The 19,066-nt window shown below is 48.6% G+C and overlaps 1 long non-coding RNA gene across 2 annotated transcripts in view; it reads right to left on the reverse strand.

Annotated features, from left to right (window-relative positions):
• LOC144615928 (uncharacterized) overlaps nucleotides 1-19,066 on the reverse strand; it is a 124,589-nt gene that overhangs the window by 9,847 nt on the left and 95,676 nt on the right. Inside the window, exon 2 of one of the 2 annotated variants that reach the window (XR_013554656.2) lies at nucleotides 12,583-12,648. This is a non-coding gene — a long non-coding RNA (uncharacterized LOC144615928). Of the gene's footprint in view, nucleotides 1-1,025; nucleotides 1,741-12,582; nucleotides 12,649-19,066 lie in introns of those variants that run through there. The other variant, XR_013554657.2, reaches the window with a different exon arrangement.

A 19,066-nucleotide genomic window follows, 5' to 3' on the forward strand; every position in this document is an offset into this window, starting at 1 on the left:
CCTGATGTGAGGTTTTCAACCTTCAGTAGCCCTTCCACGATCATGCACAACAGGATGGCAGTCCCCTGTGGTCAGTCCTTCCCACTTGCTGCTGTCCACAAGCAAGACTGTGAATGAGAAGGCATCAATGATTGAATTCTTCACCACTCAGCTGGGGAAGGAAGCACTGGGGGTTTGTGCCTTGTGTCCTGGGCTTGTGTTGGGACAAGGGTGTGGTCCCCAAAAGGACTGCTGGCGCATTACCTGTGGCCCCACAGAGCAGGCCGTGGAGCCCGGTGACAGGCTGGTACTTGGTACCACCAGCTAGAGGGGCTGGTCCTGTTCAGTTTGATGTCCAATCCCGACTTCCTCAGCACTTCTCCTCTCCAGGGGCTCCTCTTGGAGAGATCTGCTTCCCCAGGGGTTAGGTGAGGAGTCCAGGCTGTCTCCCATGGTTAACCTGTACAATTTCTAAGCCATTTCTCTAGCGTTCTCTTCAAGGGCAGCTGCAGACCCTAACGCTGTATCCTCCATACTTGGAAGGAACAGAGAGGACTTTGAGGGCCATTCTGAAGGAGCTGACAGCCGACAATTCACCAAACCATCTGACATAGGTTTACTCTACAATTTGGGGTTCCAGAAAGCAGTAGTGAGCAGGACTTCTGTTAGACCCCTTTCTCCATCCAATGCCTTGTTTAGCTATAGCCTTGGGGCTATTAAGGTTTCATCTATGAACAAAAGATCTTCCCCATCAGGTAGAAGGGGAAAGGGGGACAGATGTCCTCTAGCCCCCAGGGCTTCCTCATCCATCATCCTAGCAGGCCCCTCTGCCCTTCTGCTGCCCAGCCCCATGTGGGTGACACTTGTGTCTGAGATGGTTTCTAGCTGCCACTTTGGGGTCAGGACAGAGTGAGGTTGTAGGGAGTAGGAAGAATGAAGAGGGAACCAGGCTGTGGAAGACCCAGCTAACGAGTCATAGAGAAGAGCACTATAAACACAACCTTATTCGGACAATGGGCTTATGCTTTAGGGACAAAGCTACTCACTTTTCAGAAGGCTCTCAGCTGACGTGTCACCACCTCCAGAAACTTTTCACCTACTTCCGCAAAACTCCTCCCTTCTCTGGTTGACCGCAGTGCCCTGTGAGGCCTTGCAATGGACAGTAGTCACACGGTATTTGTCATGTTGCTTTTGGGCATCACTGGGTTGTCTCTAACACCCTCCTGTGAAAACCTGACAGTAGAAACTGGCTGCCTCCCAGTGGCTGCTGCCCAACAGCACAATCAAATGCCTGCTGGGTGGAGTGTGGCTGTGCAGTGTTCACAGCCTCTGCTCCAGAACAGAGAGGCAGAGATCTCAGGGGCTGATTGTGCACTCATTTCCCACCCTGACTCACACCCGGGAAGGTGATGAGGGAAGCAGACTATCCAATCCAAGGTTTATCAGCAAGTAAGGCAATGGTAACACCTGGAATACATGGCAAGGTCTCTAAGAGGCTCCTCATGGGCCTTCCACCATCCTGACGCAGGGTAGCATGTGAGTCTTTGCTGACTTCATCTACCATTTGCGTCTTCCTTACCTCTGCCCCTGTCATATTTCCCTGGAGCCTCTCACCATGGCCTCAGTTCTCAGAGACCTGCACTACTAATCCTGGCACCAAGTAGCTTTGAGAGAATAGGCACAGCCCAACATCTAGGCTGTGTGAGAGCCCATCGCTACCGTGCAGTGAAGCGGGTCTAGGCACTCCAGAATCCCCAGACACCTATATAGTGCTGAAGCAGAGCACCCTGAAGAAAGCTGGCTACAGCCTGATCTCCTCACAGACACTGGGAGTTTTATTCAGTTCTGCAGAAGTTAGAACAGCCAAGTTTAAGCAGACATAGCAGGAAAAGTGAGAGAATACGTGCCTCTGGCACTCTGGCTAACCAGGAGCTCTGAAGGACTGCCCCACTTACAGAACCAGATCCTGAGTAGTGCGGACACAAAATTTCTCATTTGGAAGGAGGGGGGCTCTATGCAACCCTTCCCTGCCTTACTCTCCAAAGAAAACCAGGAAGGGGTTAGAACAGCAAGAACTTACTAGAGACATGTTGTCCTGAAGGGGGTTATGGACACTCCTGGCACAGCAGCAAGGTGGGGACAGGAGTCTGGGGCTCCTGCTATGAGGAGAGCCCTGGACGGGCTGGTATGCTTCCAGGTTGGTACATATCAGCCTACAAACAAAAGTGCATCTTCTTTGAAAGAAGGCCTGCCTGCTTAGGCCTAGAGCAGGAGTCCACAAACTGTAGCCCTAGGACAAATCCAGTTGCTGCCTGTTCTTGTAAATAAAGTTTTACTTTAGAGGCGCCTGGGTGGCTCAGTTGCTTAAGCATCTGACTTCGGCTGCTGGCAGCTGGAGCGTGCTTCAGATTCTGTATCTCCCTTTCTCTCCCCCCACCCCACTCTCACTCTCTCTCTCTCTCAAAAATAAACATTAAAAAAATTTTTTTAAGTTTTACTTGAATACATTAAGCCCATTCATTTATATGAATGTTGGAAGTATTCTACAACTTGTCCTGCCCTATGCAGTAGCCACTAGGGACTAATCACTACATGCTTGCCCCACTTCATCTCAGACCAGAAGCAGAAGGGCAAGCCCAGGTTATGAACATTCCCTAGGAGGGCTCAGAACCATGGCTGGAACAAGATGCCACACAACCTGCTGCTGTGTGCCCCTACTACCTGGGGATGATGTCCAACCTCAGGAACTCTCAGCTCACTAAGTACTCCTCGGGGGTATCTAAGGAATCCCAGGACAGGACTTCATTCTGGGTCAGCTGGAGACAGAAGGAAAGGACAGTAGAAAGTTCACTGTCTACCTCCATGGCTTCTAAATCCAATCTTGCCAGAAATACACCAAGAGCAGTCTTCTATTTTGTCCCTTCTCCTAGGGCCAACACAACAGATGTCAAAGGCAGAGTGGGTACCAGAAGCCAAGCAGTTGAGGGTCAGCCCCCTCAGGCAGCCACCAGATGGCCATGCAGGTGAGGACGGTGGTCCTCAGCACTGGCTATGCCTTAGAATCATCTGGGAAACATGTAAACATCCAAATGCCTAGTCCCCACCCCAAACTAAGTCAGGATCTCTGGGCATGGGACCCAGAGACTTGGCATGGGACTTTTAAAGCTCCCCAGGTAATTCCTATGTTTAGCCAAAGTTGAGAAAATCTTCTGTATTCTCTCCTAACTTCAGCCCCTTAGAAAGGTCAGTGTAGACATGGTAGAGTTCTCCATCTTACCTGAATCAATCATTTGGATGATGGTCTTAGTGCTTGGCTGTCCCAGGTTGCTCATCTCTGAGATACAACCCCACACGGGGTAAGAATATTTATCATGATACCTCTAAGACCTAACTGGAAGATTTTACCTCTGCATTGAATAGTGTTGTCAGCTTTGAGTTTCTAAGAAGGCCAAGAACCATGCCCCCAGCCCTGACCCTTATGACAGAGTTTGGTTGGAAGCAACACTGTGTTGGAAGCTGGTGGAAGTTCCTTGGGGGACAGAACGAGGAGACTCAGCGGTCAGCAGCAGGGCTTGTCAGGGCTCTGATTTTTAGTTCCTCATGATTTCCTATAGTTTGGGGGTAAAGACAGAAGTAGAAGACACCAGAATAGGGGCGCCTGGGTGGCTCAGTCGGTTAAGTGTCCGACTTCAGCTCAGGTCACGATCTCGCGGTCCGCGAGTTCGAGCCCCGCGTCGGGCTCTGGGCTGATGGCTCGGAACTCAGAGCCTGGAGCCTGCTTCCGATTCTGTGCCTCCCTCTCTCTCTCTGCCCCTCCCCCATTCATGCTCTGTCTCTCTCTGTCTCAAAAATATATAAATGTTAAAAAAAATTAAAAAAAAAAAAAAAAGAAGACACCAGAATAAAAGAATGAATCCTGGTCTTAGGGGTGTCATGATTTGATGACTACCTCCTTGCTCATTTCCTCAAAGGCAAAAGTCCCCAAATGTTGTGACAACATAGACTTTGTACCCATTTTGTGAAGACACCTGACTTGTTTGTGTCCCTACAGGGTCATCCACCTGTTCTTCAAGAGCTCTTCTGCCTGTGGCACTATTTCTCTGCCTGACGTGTTAGCCTGAGGTCAGTGGCTAAGCCTTACTGGGCTGTACCTCCTGCAGCCATAACTCTGGAGGGGCTCCAGGAGCATTGAGGGGTTGGTAAAATATACAGGCAGAAATGTTTGGAGAAGAGGAAGGCTGTTCTCCCCCTCTCTCAGGGCTCTTTTGAGAAGTAAACATGATTAAGGGGATGGTGGGCAGCATGCAGCAAGAGTTCAACTTGGGGTAGATATTACGAGTGTCACTCACCACTATCCAGGGGCTGGAAATCCACAGGAGACATGCCTCACAGTAGGAACAGGAAGCACTTGTTTTCCACAGAGGCCTTTTCTCCCCCTTCTCCCCCACTGCCTCACTTCCCCACTGATTTATCTAGCAAATAGCCCCAGGAACCTACCACTCTGCTTCACCCCCCTTGTCTGGGGTAACCTAAAGGGGCTCTGAACAAGTTGCTGATAATGCTGTTTGGAGGTCTGAGGCCAGCCCTGCCCCTCACTCGAGCATAGCCATGAACCACCCACTCCTGCATGGCCCCTTCAACCCAGGCTTCCTAAGAGCAACTGGGTGGCAGGCGGGCTCCCCCTGCAGCAGGAACTGGATGGTCCCTGCATATTCACCTCCTTCTCCTAGGGCCTGAACGCCTGGCCGGATGTGGGGCTGGATCTGAAGCCTGATTGTGAACATGGGCCCGGCCCTGGTTCTGGGGAGCTTCAATTCCAGCCATCAGGCAAGAGAGGGAAACCCAGGGGAGGAAGGTGGGGGTGGGGGCTCCCCTACCTCTCCAAGCAGCAGAGGCCTGAGGTCAGACACAGCCTCCACTAGCTCCTCCTTTCAGGCATCCTTTGCCTGAGGGGCAACTAATGGGGCACCTGTTCTGCATTATCCAGCAAAGGGCAGGATGCCCCTCCACAGGTGGACTTAATCAGTACAGGGGGAATGTATGTCAAGAGCCACGGGGGATCATGTCAAAGCTAAGGGAGTCACTTCATCCCACCCCCAGCCTGTCAGCTCTCACCAGAGGCTGAAAGGAGAGGAAACAAGCCTATAGACTCCTCCTTATTTACTCCTCAGCAATCTTGCACCCAGACGGGGCAGGGCTAAGGCTGGGGATTCCCCTGCAGTGAAAACAAGATGGATCTGCAAATTGACGAGGGAGTCACTTGGTCCCCTTCCTCCCTGCCCAGTGCCTCCTCATCCATCAGCTCTCCTCTGAGACATCTGTATACCCTCTCCCATAGGAACCTGCTGGCAGGAAACCAGGGGCATCAGTTGTTGGCACCTTTGTGTGATTTCAATCCTTATGTCACCTCTCCCACCATGCCTTGGCCTCTGATTGGGACAGCAAAGCCTCGTGGCCACACTTTCCCTGAACTGAAGAACTCCAGGCATGGTGAATCTCTGGAGGAGATATGGGAGTGGGAATGGGGTGGGAGGTGCAAAGGCATCCTAGGGCCCTGAAACTGTATCATCGAAGTGAATCTTGTCAGCTCAGGCTCTGCCCCCCTGAAAGTATTGACATTCCTCACAGTTACATCCTTGGTCAAGGTCGCCCCTCCCTCCACCTTTCTCTCGGGGTCATCTCTATAGCATACAGCATGCTTACTGCCATCCATGCCCCATACCTTCAAATCCTTACCTCCACTCTGAGGTCCCCAAATATCATGCCTGCGTATTGGGCTGATTTCCACCCAACACATAGACCTTCTTCCCCACATTTCTGCTCCTTCTTCTAGAGCCTGATCAACAGTACCCCCACCCACCCTGTTATCACCAGGCCTAATGTCCATCCTGACCTCCTGAGCCATCCTGACCTCCTGAGATTCTCTCCCTTGCTTTCCACAGCTGCTCTACCTTGCATGACACCTGCTGTATACACCCCCATCCTCTCCATTCATTCTGCCATTGCCTTAGTTGGAGCCCTGGAACACTCACTTGCCTATGGTAATATTGCATGTTCACTGTGACTTTGGGGACCCCTTGCACATGGTTTTTCTGCTTAAAGATTATTCAAAAATAACTTTGGTTTTTCGAAATCAATGTCATTTTTGTTATAAAAAACTTTCTTTTAGCTTTTTAAAAAATATTTAATTTTTATTTATTTTTGAGAGAGAGAGAGAGAGAGAGAGAGAGAGAGAGTGTATGTATGTGAGTGGGGAGGATCAGAGAGAGAGGGAGACACAGAATCCAAAGCAGGCTCCATGCTCTGAGTTGTCAGCACAGAGCCTGACGCGGGGCCTGAACTCACGAACCACAAGATCATGACCTGAGCCGAAGTCAGATGCTTAACCAACTGAGCCACCCAGGAGCTGCTAGCTTTTTTTTAACATGAAGAATTTAATATAAAGAATCAGTAAGTAACATAAATTTATGGACTCTATCACCACTAATTATCATTCAGAGATAATTTTCAGCAAGTAGAGCTTTTAAAGATCAAGAGCCAAGCACTTTCAGGTGCCATTAAATATATATTCTGTCTTCAACCATGTTTAAGTGGCACATTGCTCATTCAGGGACATTAAATACATTCACATTGTTGTGCAATGACCACCACATCCATCCACGAACTCTCTTCATCTTGCAAAGCTGAAACTCTGTACCCATGAAACACTAACTCCCCATTTCCTCCCTTTTTGGCCCCCGGCGCCCTCCCTTCTACTTTCTGTCTCTAGGAGTTTGACTGCTTTAGGTACTTGCTATAAGTGGAGTCATCTGAAGCCTGATGAATCCATCTCAAGCCTTTGGCTTTGACCTCTCCTTTTGCCTGTAATGCCCTCTCGTGACTTTCAGACTCCCACTCATCCTTTAAAATCCAGTGGGTCTCCTCCTCTGAAGCATTCCTTGACAATCAAGGTCAAGTTCATAACCACCCTCCCACCCCTTGGCATTCCCCACTGACCTAGCAAATACTTCAGTTTGCAGGTATTTACTTACATAGACGGAGCTCTATGAGGCCAGAGACGTTGTGTCTTTTGTTCATCACCACGGCCTCAGCACCACGCAAAGCCAGGCTCATTAACTGAATGATGACCCTGTCTCTTCCTCAGCTCCATCAATCAAAGACCAACAGATGCCCTGGGGTACCATCCAGGACCTCTCTACTGCCCTGGGTTCACAACCTTTGTTTTTCATTTCACTGGGTTGGGAAAGGACAGTTTAGCTGCTTCCCAGGGATCTGTGCAAAGTGCCCTAGTGGCCAAGACAGCTTCTTCCCCAACAAGTATGGTGACCTAACTATGGCCACTGGCCAACGTCTTTGTTCTACAGGGGAAGTGCAGACAGGGTGCCCACAATCAACAGATCCTGCCATAGATGTGCAGCACTAATTGTCTCTCCCCAGCCTGGCCAAGAGGGAGAGCATGTGAAATGCCTGAGTGAGGCCTAGAGCGACTCTGGCCTGCGCACACCTGCTGGCTCTGGGGTGGCCTGCGGGCTAGACTCGTGCCCCTGCAGTTGCTACCACTCTCCCAGTCCGGTGTCAGGCTGGTGACTGAGCCACTTCATATGTCAGCAGCAAGCTTCAACTGCTTGTTCCAGCTTTCTGTTTGGAAATGCAGCAATCTCCGTTAAACTCCACACTGGACAAAGGCAGCAAGTTTCAGATTATCAGTTCTGGAGCCTAACCTTTCTCTCTGAGGGATCAGTCCTTGCCAGAACTTCAAGCCTCAGTGAATATTTATTTCTATTCAGGCCCAGTGTTGGAAGCTCAGGGGACAGGCCTTCACTTACTCTCCGGCTAAGAGAAATGCTTGGAGGCTGACGGTATTTCAGGTCAAGCAGCCCTGATTCTGGCTGAGGCAGAGGCTAATCTTTGCTAAAAGAGTGCCAAAGATAGATGGTCTGCATCAGAACTGCTGGGCAGAGAGAGGCTTGTTTGCTAACACGCAGATTCCTGGGCCCCACCCGGAGAACCCAATAATCCAGTTCTGAGCCTCTGGGGAATGAGGGTCCATAAAGCTCCCTAATTAACAAGGTCCCACCCTACTCCCAGGCCATTTGTGTGCTCACTAAAGTTTGCAAAGCATTGCCCGCCTAGTCTAGCAATAAATTCAACATGCTTCACTTTCCTGGAGCAGGAAGAGAGAACTCATTTCTGCCCCAGGGTCCAGATTTCAGCAAAGTAAGTGTCACAATCATTAAACCACCTCCACATGAATGCAATGGTCATGTATTTGTTTCAGAAACCCCATGCATGGGTGCACATGCATGGGTGTGTGGATAGGTGGTCTTTGTCCTTGAAGGGGGTAATAAAGGAAGATGCAAAGGAGGAGACAAGAGGAAGAGAATGAGAAAAAAAAAGGGGGGGTCTCCAGTGTGACTACTGCAGACAAACTAAAAGCCCATGAGCCTTTAGCCCATAGGGTCAGAGGAAAGATGAAGATTGACAAAGGTCCTGGCTAAAATATAAAATTGCATGTTACAGCAGAGCTAGATCCCAAAAACATAATACTGAGTGAAAGAAGGTGTCACAGAAGAACAACACAGTAAGTTCCAACTATATGAATTTTTAAAAACTAGCAGAAGCAAAGACCATATTGCGTAGGAACGCATACATAGGCCGTAACACTGTAAAAAGCAATAAAGGAAGGAAGGACCTGGAATCCAGATGGGTCCGTTGAACCTACCTCAGTGAGAGAGGAGACCACAGGGGACTTCAAAGGTACTGACACATTTCCATTTCTTAAACAGTTGGTGGGTAGGCACTTAGATGTGGTTACATGTACCTAATGTGTATCATTTTGCATAGATGATACACTAAGGTTCTTAAACACACATATGAAGTAATGAATAGCATGAATATAAACATGATTCGTTCATCACACTTGGAAATACTAGGAAAAGGCAGCACCTTCTAGAATTTGTGGCAGGTATGGCTTGAGCGAATAAGAGGAAGTCCCATTTACCAAGGGGACTGTGAATGTTCAGCACTTGTTACTGACTGATCTTGCCTCCAGGACAGGGATGGGCAGGTAAATGAGGTCTTGGGGACACGACTGGGAGAGGAAATACAGTCTCTAGGGCCACAGAGCATGGGCTGAGAGCCGTGAAGCAGAGCTAGGTCCTAGGGAGATGGAAGGCATGCCAGGATCAGCAAATCCAAAAGGGCCAAAATGGGAAGAAGGAAGTCAGACTGGAACCAAACAAATGAGACAAGAAGGGGAACGGGAGGGGGTAATCTGAAGGGGCCAGCCTGGAGGGATTCTCTGGGCTGCATTTGTGCCCCGTCTGGGACTAAGGGTGACCTGGTCTGTGACAAACTCCTAGAAGCCGACCTGACATGAAATGGATGTCAGCCCCAGAAGTGACACCAGTAGACAGAGCCACAGATGGCCAAGAGCAGCCCCCTGCAGTGGCCCCATTAGCCACCCACTGTCAGGGTCATAAGCAGCCCCAGAAGGAACCTGCCCTCTCTCTGGCTCAATGTAGAAAGCCCTTCTCCATCCTGCCACCAATTCCCACACTCTGAGTATTCCAGAGGCTCAGGACCTCTGGAGGGATTCTGTCCCATTGTAAATAGTCATGCTCTCCTACCAAGTCCTCTGTTCTGAGCTGAATGCTGAATTTCAGCAGATGCTGCTGAAATGTCACTTCTGCTTTCAGGAGCCATGCAAAATTAGCCAAGTCCCTCTTGCACCCACCAGGTTAGCAGGACTATGGGTCCTGGCCGATAAGCAGAACAAGGTCCACGGGGAGGCATGGTGCAGTTGACACAAGATGTGCCAACCTGACTGCCTCTCAAAGAAGATCTTGTCGCAGTCGGCAGACAGCGCCCAGCTCCTTTGGGGCTGCTTGAGAGTTGCCTCGCCTAAACTGTACCTACATCCAGCAACTGATCACGAGCAAGGTGTCTAAACACTGGCCACTGAAGCCCCCACCAGCAGTTCTAATGGGCTACACCTGCCTGTGGGCTCGGCTTTGTCAGGACCGCATCACGGCATCACCACCCTCCGTGCTCAGTCCTGCTTCGGCTCCCTGACCTCCACAGGTGTTTACCCCTAACGAATGTCTTGCTCACCAAACGCCAACTCAGCACCTGCTCCCAGAGGGTCCTCCCTACAACAGAAAGGGAGTCTTTACTACAGATTGAAGAGGAGGTCATTTTGGACCCTCTAGCAAAGAAAAAAAAAAGGCTGTTTCCATTTTCAGATACCTTATTCTTCGCAGCCTTTGCTAAGAGTCTGGGGATTTCCGTTAGAGCTCCTTCAGAGCAAACAGGAAAGGATTTATTTAGGAGAGAATCCTCTGCCACTCTCTAACCTGAGCAGATTGTTCCAGTGAACAGTTCAGAACGGGCCAGACTGCTCAGCTCCCTGCCCCTGGCAGGGGTTGCAAAAGCCATCACCCTCTTCTTTCTACTTATTGATGTCAGAATGGGATTTGCCGGCACAAACCAGCAGAACAGCCTGGCAGTTTCCACTTACTCAGAAAGGGTTGCAAGTTCAATTCCTCTCCGGGTCCCAGAATTCTCAAAAGCAGCAGCTCCGTGGTTCTCCCTCCTCTGGACCTAGAGCACTGATTGTTCTTGCCCCATTTTGTACAATTATTTATGCACCGCTGTAGGACCATTCTCAGGCTGCTGGCTGGTCGGGTCATTTACTTATCCCTTGTATTATTATTTTCTTCCAATAACAAAACAGCAGCCAGCTAGGAACTCCTTATCCAGATTTTTTGTAGGAAGAAGACTGTGCCAGGCTTCCTCCCAGTGTGGCCGCTGGGTTAAATTATAAGGAATTATAAGGATTTTTAATCCTTTCTTTTTAAGTGACTTTTACTATCACCATCTCTCTTTTTTTTAATTAAAAAAGAAATTCATTGTATTCATTTCCTATCACGGCAGTTACCAATTACCATGCATGAAGTGGCTTAAAACAATCCAAGTTTATCATCTTACAGTTTTGTAGGTCAGGAATCCAACATGGCTCTCGCTGGGCTAAAATCAAGGTGTCAGCAGGGCCCCATTCCTTTTCCGGAGGCTCTAGGCAAGAACCCGTTCTCTTATCTTTTCTAGCTTCTAGGGGTCACCAGCATTTCTGGGCTCCTGGGCCCCTTTCCATCTGCAATGGCCGGTGGTTCTCCTGTGCCTGTGCCTGGGTCATCCCCCCATGGTTAAAGACTTCTGTGATTACATTTTTTTAAACTTTCTTTTTAATGTATATTTTTGAGACAGAGAGAGACAGAGTATGAGCGAGGGAGGGGCAGAGAGAGCGGGAGACACAGAATCCGAAGCAGGCTCCAGGCTCTGAGCTGTCAGCACAGAGCCTAACATGGGGCTCGAACCCATGAACTGTGAGATCATGACCTGAGCTGAAGCCGGATGCTCAGCCAACTGAGCCGTCCAGGCGCCCCGAGACTTCTGTGATTACATTGGATCCACCTGGATTATCCAGGCTAATCTCTCTTTCTCCAGGTCAGCTGATTAGCAACATCAAGTTCACCTGGAAACTTGATTCCCTTTCCTCATGTAACCTTACGTGTTCACAGACTCTGGGGAGTAGAGTGTGGCCATCTTTGGGAGGCCATTATTCTGCCTATAACATATATGTCCATTGTAGAAAATTTGGAAACACAGGAAAAGTATAGAGGAGGATATATAAGCCACTTCCAATTCCACTGCCCAGAGAGAACCAACAGTTTAGTCCTCGGTTAGTCCTTTTTCTTTATAAACTGGATTTGGATAATACTATAAGATAGGATTTCTATGCTGTTTAATATTTTGCTACATTCCATTTTTCATTGGCTATCTAGCACTCTACTATGTGGATATACTATAATTTATTGAACTTAGTTAATCCTCTGGGGTAAGACACATAATTTATCTCTAACTTCTCTTTATGCCTAGTAGGCCTGTAGTAAACATCCCTGAAGCTATGTCTGTGTATTCTTAGCATACATTTCCTAAAGGCATCCGAAGACTGGGTGACCATATCATTTGTCCTGCAAAGTGGGACATTTTTTGAGAATGAAAAGGGGTAAATTCCAAAAATTAACAGTAACTCATAACGACCAACAAGGCAGGACTGACCTGGGCATGATACATCTTGCCCACCTGGCCTCCTGGAATGTTGCAATGATTTACATTCGCACCAGCAACACCCGAGTCTCCTCGCTCGAAGTCCTTGGCGAGATTGCCAGGACTCACCCTGCCCCCGTCGTATCTTCCTAAAACTGAAAACCACACCGAGGCGAATGCATTCTAACTCTCACTGGAGAGGTGGCCGTGGCAGGCCTGTTTCTTGTGGCAGGGAGAGGACAGCCAAGTCATTCTTGGCCCTCGTTGCCAGGGATTTTAATTGAGGCGAGTCTACTTTGGTTTCTGGTCCAGGTACAGACTGGACTAGCTTCAAGGCAGTAGTGACCGACCTCCCCTCCCTGCGCAGGGAGGCAGGTACAGCCTCAGCTACAAGAGGCACTTTCCCACACAGCTCTCCCCAGGCCTGGGCAGGTGTCCCTGGGGAGCCCCGCAACAAGACAGTATTACCTGAGCAGATTCACCTGACAAACTCGCCTGAGCAAGAGACACTGACCCTGAAGAGCCAATAGCAAGAGCTTGAAGCTGCGGTCAGGCAGTTTCCTATACAAAGAATGTAACAAAACCAAGTTACACTTTCTCTTCAGAGGACTTCCTCTTGGATAGAAGCCTCTGAAACCATCAAGTGTCAAGAAGATACCCAAATAAGGCAGTTGCTGAAACCACAAAAACTAAAAGACTAAATTAATTGTGAAGATGTTTTCTAACGTCCAAATTGGGATTCTTTTTTTTTTTTTTTTTTTTTTTTTTTTGGTATTTGTTTGTTTGTTTCTTTGGTTTTTCATTTTAGTGGAGGTTATTTGAATCTGGCCACCAAGACTGCAAAATGCTTTCTGGGAAAGAAACCCAGGCTCATGCACCAGGCTGCCTCGCTTGGCTTCTGGATATGTGAAATGGGCATCGTGAAGGGGAACACTGAAAAAAGATCTCGAGTCCTCAGACTTCTTGCACAGACATTTCTGACCTTCTGAGTCCAGTAACCCGGAGGCCACTCAGGAGACATTTGACTCATTCTTGTTAACTCACGTGCTGGAAAAGCAAACTCAAATGGGCCCTGAGAGCAATCTAGTTTTGGAGCAGTTTTACCTGTAAGCAACTGGCTCTCTGCCCATGGAGAACATAAGCCTTCAGAAACACAGAAAAATGTTCCAGGTGATATTTTGTAAGCATACCTGCAAACTGTGCCCTGTTAACCTGGAAAATGAACAAAACACAGGAAACGGCTCTGTTAATGGGCAGGAGGCAGAGCAAACTAGCCTGGAATAGGAACCGGCCAAACACCAGATGTCTAAAGCATGGGCATTCTCTCTGAAAGAATTGCTCTTTTTACATTTCAACTCTGGGGGTGGCTGGGTGGCTCAGTCGGTTAAGCATCTGACTGTCGATCTCGGCTCAGGTCATGATGTCACAGGGGTCTGTGGGATGGAGCCCCACGTCAGGCTTAGTGATGACAGTGTGGAGCCTGCTTGAGATTCTCTCTGTCCCTCTCTCTCTGTCCTTCCCCCACTCACATGTCCCCCCTCTCTTTCTCTCTCTCTCAAAATACATAAACTTGAAAACAATTTTTTCAACTTTGATGTCTTGGTGAAGATGTTCATTCGGAAATCTAGGCTGTTTGATATAAGCAAAGCAGAGTTGTGGGATCACCACTCTCCTTAGAAGGGAGCCCAGCAATTTGGGGAAAGAAAACACTGGCTCAGATGGTGAGTGTTTTGGATTTCTCACATCAAAAGTCAGCTTCTGGGGGCACCTGGTGGCTCAGTCACTTAAGCATCTGACTCTTGATTTTGGCTCAGGACATGACCTCACAGTTTGTGAGTTCGAGCCCTGAGTTGAGCTCTGCACTGACAGCACAGAGCCTGCTGGGGATTCTCTTTCTCTCTCTCTCTCTCTCTCTCTCTCTCTCTCTCTCCCTCTCTGCCCCTCCCCCACTCACATGCTGTCAAAATAAATAAATAAACTAAAAAAAAAAAAAAAAAAAAAGGTCAGCTTCTGTATTCAGAAGGTTGGGAGCCAGAAGGTCCTGAGTCCAGACCTAGAGCATAGTCTCCCCAGAAGCATGATGGGCCTTCAGCAGGTGGATGTCTATAAAGATATCTTTGGATGCTAAAAACAGGGCTAGCTAGAGAAGGGATAAATGTTCCATCTATTCTTAGATGCTAGACCCTAGACCTCTAGATTAGCATACATGTGTCATCTCCTATAACTGCTTACCCTGGGAGAAGACTCACAGAGCCGGCTTCACGCCTTTGCATCCTTTGCATTTGCAGTCTTATAATCTCTTTCCCCCCTCAGATATCCACTGGCCTACTCCCTCACATCATTCGGGCCTCTGCACAAATGTCACCTGCTTATGAAACTTTTGCCTGATCAATTACCCTATCAGAAATAGCCTTATAATTCCCCTGCCTGATTTCCCTTTGTCACACTTATTACTACTCCCCATTATGTGATATATTTAAGTGCCTAATATCTGTCTCCCCAGTTAAAATGTAAGGTGCAGAATGGAGGTCCCCAATGACAGTACTTGGCACATAATAAGAGTGCAATAAATATTTGTTGAAGGAGCAAGTGAAACTTAAAGTTAGGGTTGAGTCAAACACCAAACAGCCAGTCTTTCACCAGGCAGATGTGAAGTCACTTAAGAGGTACGTGGGAGAGACACAGAGCTTGGAGTGGCTTTGGGGATGAGTGGGGGCGGGGAGAATGCCAAGATCCACGACTTGTGCCGCTACAGTTGCAGACATCATGGGTGAGGCACAGCTCAGGGACTTGCATGTTTCATGCCTCCTTCTGGGTTTGACATCAGCTCTTGTCAAACCCTGGCATGTAACAGCCTGGTAAAACTGGAAAAGTCTAGAGGAATTATCTGACCGAGGAGCAAACTGAGGTCCAGAGAGGCTTCAGTGGCAGAGCTTGGGTTCACACTCAGGTCTATGTGACACCCAATCAATCTACTGTTTCTAAAATGCAACACTGCCCCCATCAATTGCTGAAGCCCTGACATTGGGAGGAAAGGGTCTGGGGGAAAACTGCTCTGCAAACCTTTTACCAGTGGCTACTTGGAAGGTAGAAAGCAGCACCTAAACTATATTGCCTCTGGATTTTTACAATCCTCTATCAGATGGCAACTCTGAACTTTCTATAACAGCATTGTTCAACAGAACTTTCTGCAACAATGGAAATACTCTATTTCTGTGCTGTCCAATACAGTAGCCTCTAGTCACATGGGACTAGTGAGCATTTGTGGCTAGTGTGACTGATGAAGTGAATTCTAAATTTTAAATTTTATTTCATTTAATTAATTTACATTTGAGTATAATGTGTGATATGTGGCTAGTGGTTACTGCTTTTGGACAGTACCATTCTAGAAACTTGTATATAGAAGTCTTACTCTGGAATATGAAGAGGAGGGGCATGTGGGCGGGAGAGATTGAGAGGGAAGGAGAGAAATGGGGGGGAGGGTGATTAGACAGAAAAAGAGACACAAGCAGACACACACACACAGAGGAAGAGAGGGAAAGGAAGAGAGGGAGAGGGAGGGAGGGAGGGAGAACACGAGTGCAAGTCCTGGTGGTAATTTCTCCTCACAGCCACAAGATGGCACCATTGTTCAGAGTCTTTGCTCTGAAAAGCAAAATCAGGCTGGTTTGGGATTCCCGGCTTTCCTTTTCTTCCTCTGTCTCAGTCTGTCTTCCATCTTTCTTCTTCTCCACCTCCTCTTTTCTCTCCTCTCCCCCTCCTCTTCTTCTTCAATCCTGACTTACGCCTCGCTGGTGGCCTTGAGCAATGTGATAGCAGAGGACCTTGTGTGAAGCTGGGAGCAACAAAGGTCCCTGACACTGATATTTGGGTACCGAAAGCACAGTGGTTGGCTCATTGAACAAGACTTGGAAAGAGGCTCTCTGGGTCCTGCTGTAATTGCCCTGGACCTGGCCTGCGCCTGGGGAGGCCTTCCGGGACAATCTTGTTCACTCACCCTTCCTCTTACCACCTTCTCCCTCCCCCACCTCCCCGAACTTGGAAGCTTCTGCCCTCAGATCCGGTCCCGGAGGTCATCACCGGAATGTCTCTGGAGAAACTATAAACGCGAAGAGAATGTCCCCTGGTGAGGGTTCTGAGGTCTCCTTTGTTATTCTAGCCTAAGGACAAAGCAACCAGAGGCTTGGGGATGGTGGGTGGAGCTTGCAGTATTTTCCTAAGATTTTTGCAGTTGGGGAATAAATCCCCTGGGATGGGGCAGGGCTGCAGGCTAATACCCATACGGCAAGATCAGGGCAATGAAAACAGCACACAGACGAAACTTCAAAGCTTTTCCGGGAATCTGAATGGGGAAGGGCCTGCGGAAGGTCGGATGTTAACTCTGCAGGAACCGCCCTTTTGCTTTCAGCTGGCCCAGCAGCTCTTCAAACGCCTCCAAACTGTCCCCTCTCAGCGGATTCGGGATCCCACCAGGCCCTGAAGGCAAACACTGGGAGGGCAGGGCCTTTCCCATTGGAGTCCGGCTCTCTGTTCTCCGGAGGAGCTGAGGCCGGTTTCATCTCTGCCACTGAGCCTGTCACAGCAGAAACTCACCCACGTCAGTCCTGCCTCTTCCCCAAACCTGGTCAAACTTTGCCACAGCTACTTTGCAGGGAGTAAGGAGAATTACTAATGCTGGAAGGTCACTTGAGGTAATAATTAGGACAATCATTAATTTCTGAGGCCTCAGTGACTCATTTATCTCTGATATGCACAGGGATCAAAGGAGGGCATTTATAGCTTAGAAACAAACCTCCTATTCTTTCCCATTCTTTCTTGCTATAATAAATAATAAAAAGCTCCCAGGCCTCCTTCCTTACCCATCTCTTTCTTGCGGGTCCTGTCTCAACTGTCCCCGTACAAAAACCAACCCACCTCTCCCTTCTCTCTACTATCGTTCTTCCCTCTTGAAGAACCATGGCAGGTCTAGCCTCTCTCTGCCCAGCTCCAAGAGTCTTGGCTGCAACTATGTTATGGAGAGTGAGTGGTGCTGATCCCTCTGTCCCACAGGAGGCCAGGAGGCCCCTGACCTCAGGCAGGCCCCTTGTACATTTACCATCTTTCCTTTGCCTCAGTATGTATATCAGTGCTAGAGTCAGACTGCCAGGGAAGGGCACAAACTTGGCCCTGTCATTTATTAGCTGTGTGACCTTAAGCAAGTTACTTGACATTTATAAGCCTCAGTTTCCCAATCTGTGAAATAGGGATGATATTAGTATCTAAGGCTGGCTTGTGAGAATTATATATGACAAAATATACAAAATGCTTAGCACAGAGCCTGATACAAAATAATGTCAGCTACATTTGTCAGTACCTCAAAATCCTTGCTGTATTTCTAAGAACTTGTAGCTGGCATGCAAACTGGATCTTTCATGTTCTGCTGTGGCCTCTGAGAGATGAAGTGAGGATGCATGGAGCCCCACTAGGACCCTGGACCACCACTGTAATAAGAATCAGATCATGTGTGTGTGGCGGGGGGCAGGGGGTGGTGGTGATGGTGGTCGTTAGCCTTAAGGAGGCTGTGAGATGGACCCAGGCCAGTTTCTCAACCTGCACACTATTGACATTTTGGTCCAGATAATCCTTTGTTGTGAGGTGTCATCCTGTGCATTTTAGGACGTTTGGCAGCATCCCAGGCCCCTGCTCACTAGGTGCCACTAGCAGCCTTCTACTTGTGACAATCAAAATGTCTCTAGACATCACCTCTTAACTCCAGGAGGCAAAATTGCCCTTGGTCGAGAACCATTGGTCTAGACAGATGGGGAAGTGCGGAGACATCCCCCCAGGTACCTGGCTGAGCTAAGGTGAGGAGGCAGGAATGAGCATGATCTGAGAGGATACCCTCCTGCCCAAGGCAGGGCTCAGGCAGGCCTGCAAGGTTGAGTACAGAGGTTAGTCTTGGAAGATGAACAACCCCATTGTTTTCCTTCCTAAGGATGTGCCTAGCTTATTCAGGACACTGCCCTGCTTGGATGTGTACCTCTGGATTGCCCATAGCCAGGACTCAAATACATAACCTTGTGCAGCCCCAGGAGCCCTGGCCAGAACAGTGCCCCAGAGGCACAGAATGCTCACTGAATAGACATTGGGTCAATTCTCATCTTAGAGCCAAGCACCACCAGGGTGTGAATCCTTACTCTGCTACCCACTCACTGTGTGGCCTTGGGCAAATTGCTTAACATCTCTGTGCGTAGGATCCTTATCTGTAAAATGAAGACAACAAGAACATTTACCTCATAGGGTCATTCTGAGGACTAAATGGCTTAATATTTGTAAAGTATTTAGAACAGAGTCTCGCACATAGCAAGTACTAAGGGTTGGTTAAGTAAGCAAAAAACCAAAAGGAAGCCACCACAGACCAGGAGACACAATCTTTTATAAGTCAGAAGTTGCCTCTGCTGTGACTTCAGGCCCAGAAGCTGTGTGTCTCTGGGCCCTGGCCATCTGCACCAGAGTTGAAAGGGCTGTGAATCCCTAGGGCATCTCCCCTGCAGAGGTGGTTGCTCTTAAACTCAGTTCCTTTGACCAGACAAAACTCGGTGCAGAGGGCCTCAGAACTTCCCATTGGACGGCCCCTGGGGATTTCTTTGATTTGAAATTGTTGGAAGGACAACTTTTTCCTCTACTAACTCAGGTTTGAGGGTGGGGGGTAGTGGCCAGATTCACAGGAGAAAAGAAAAAGTGTGTGCACACACCGAGTTCCAGAGCACCGAGTAATGGGTAAGTCACTGGAAAACCAGAGGTAAAGATGTATATACCAATTTAATAAAAGGAGTAAGGGGTTAGTGCTTCAGACGATGGCAGGTTCTGATGAGATGTGTTTACACCATTTCTTTGGGAATGTCCCCGTGCCAGTCAGTGCCTCCCTGACTGAAGCCTCCCTGGAGGGGTGGGGGTCGGGTGTGGTGGCTCATTCTCCCAAAGCTCTGTGCTAGTCACA

The sequence above is a fragment of the Panthera onca genome, chromosome A3, assembly GCF_046562875.1.
Source record: "Panthera onca isolate mPanOnc1 chromosome A3, mPanOnc1 haplotype 2, whole genome shotgun sequence".
Taxonomy (NCBI): domain Eukaryota; kingdom Metazoa; phylum Chordata; class Mammalia; order Carnivora; family Felidae; genus Panthera; species Panthera onca.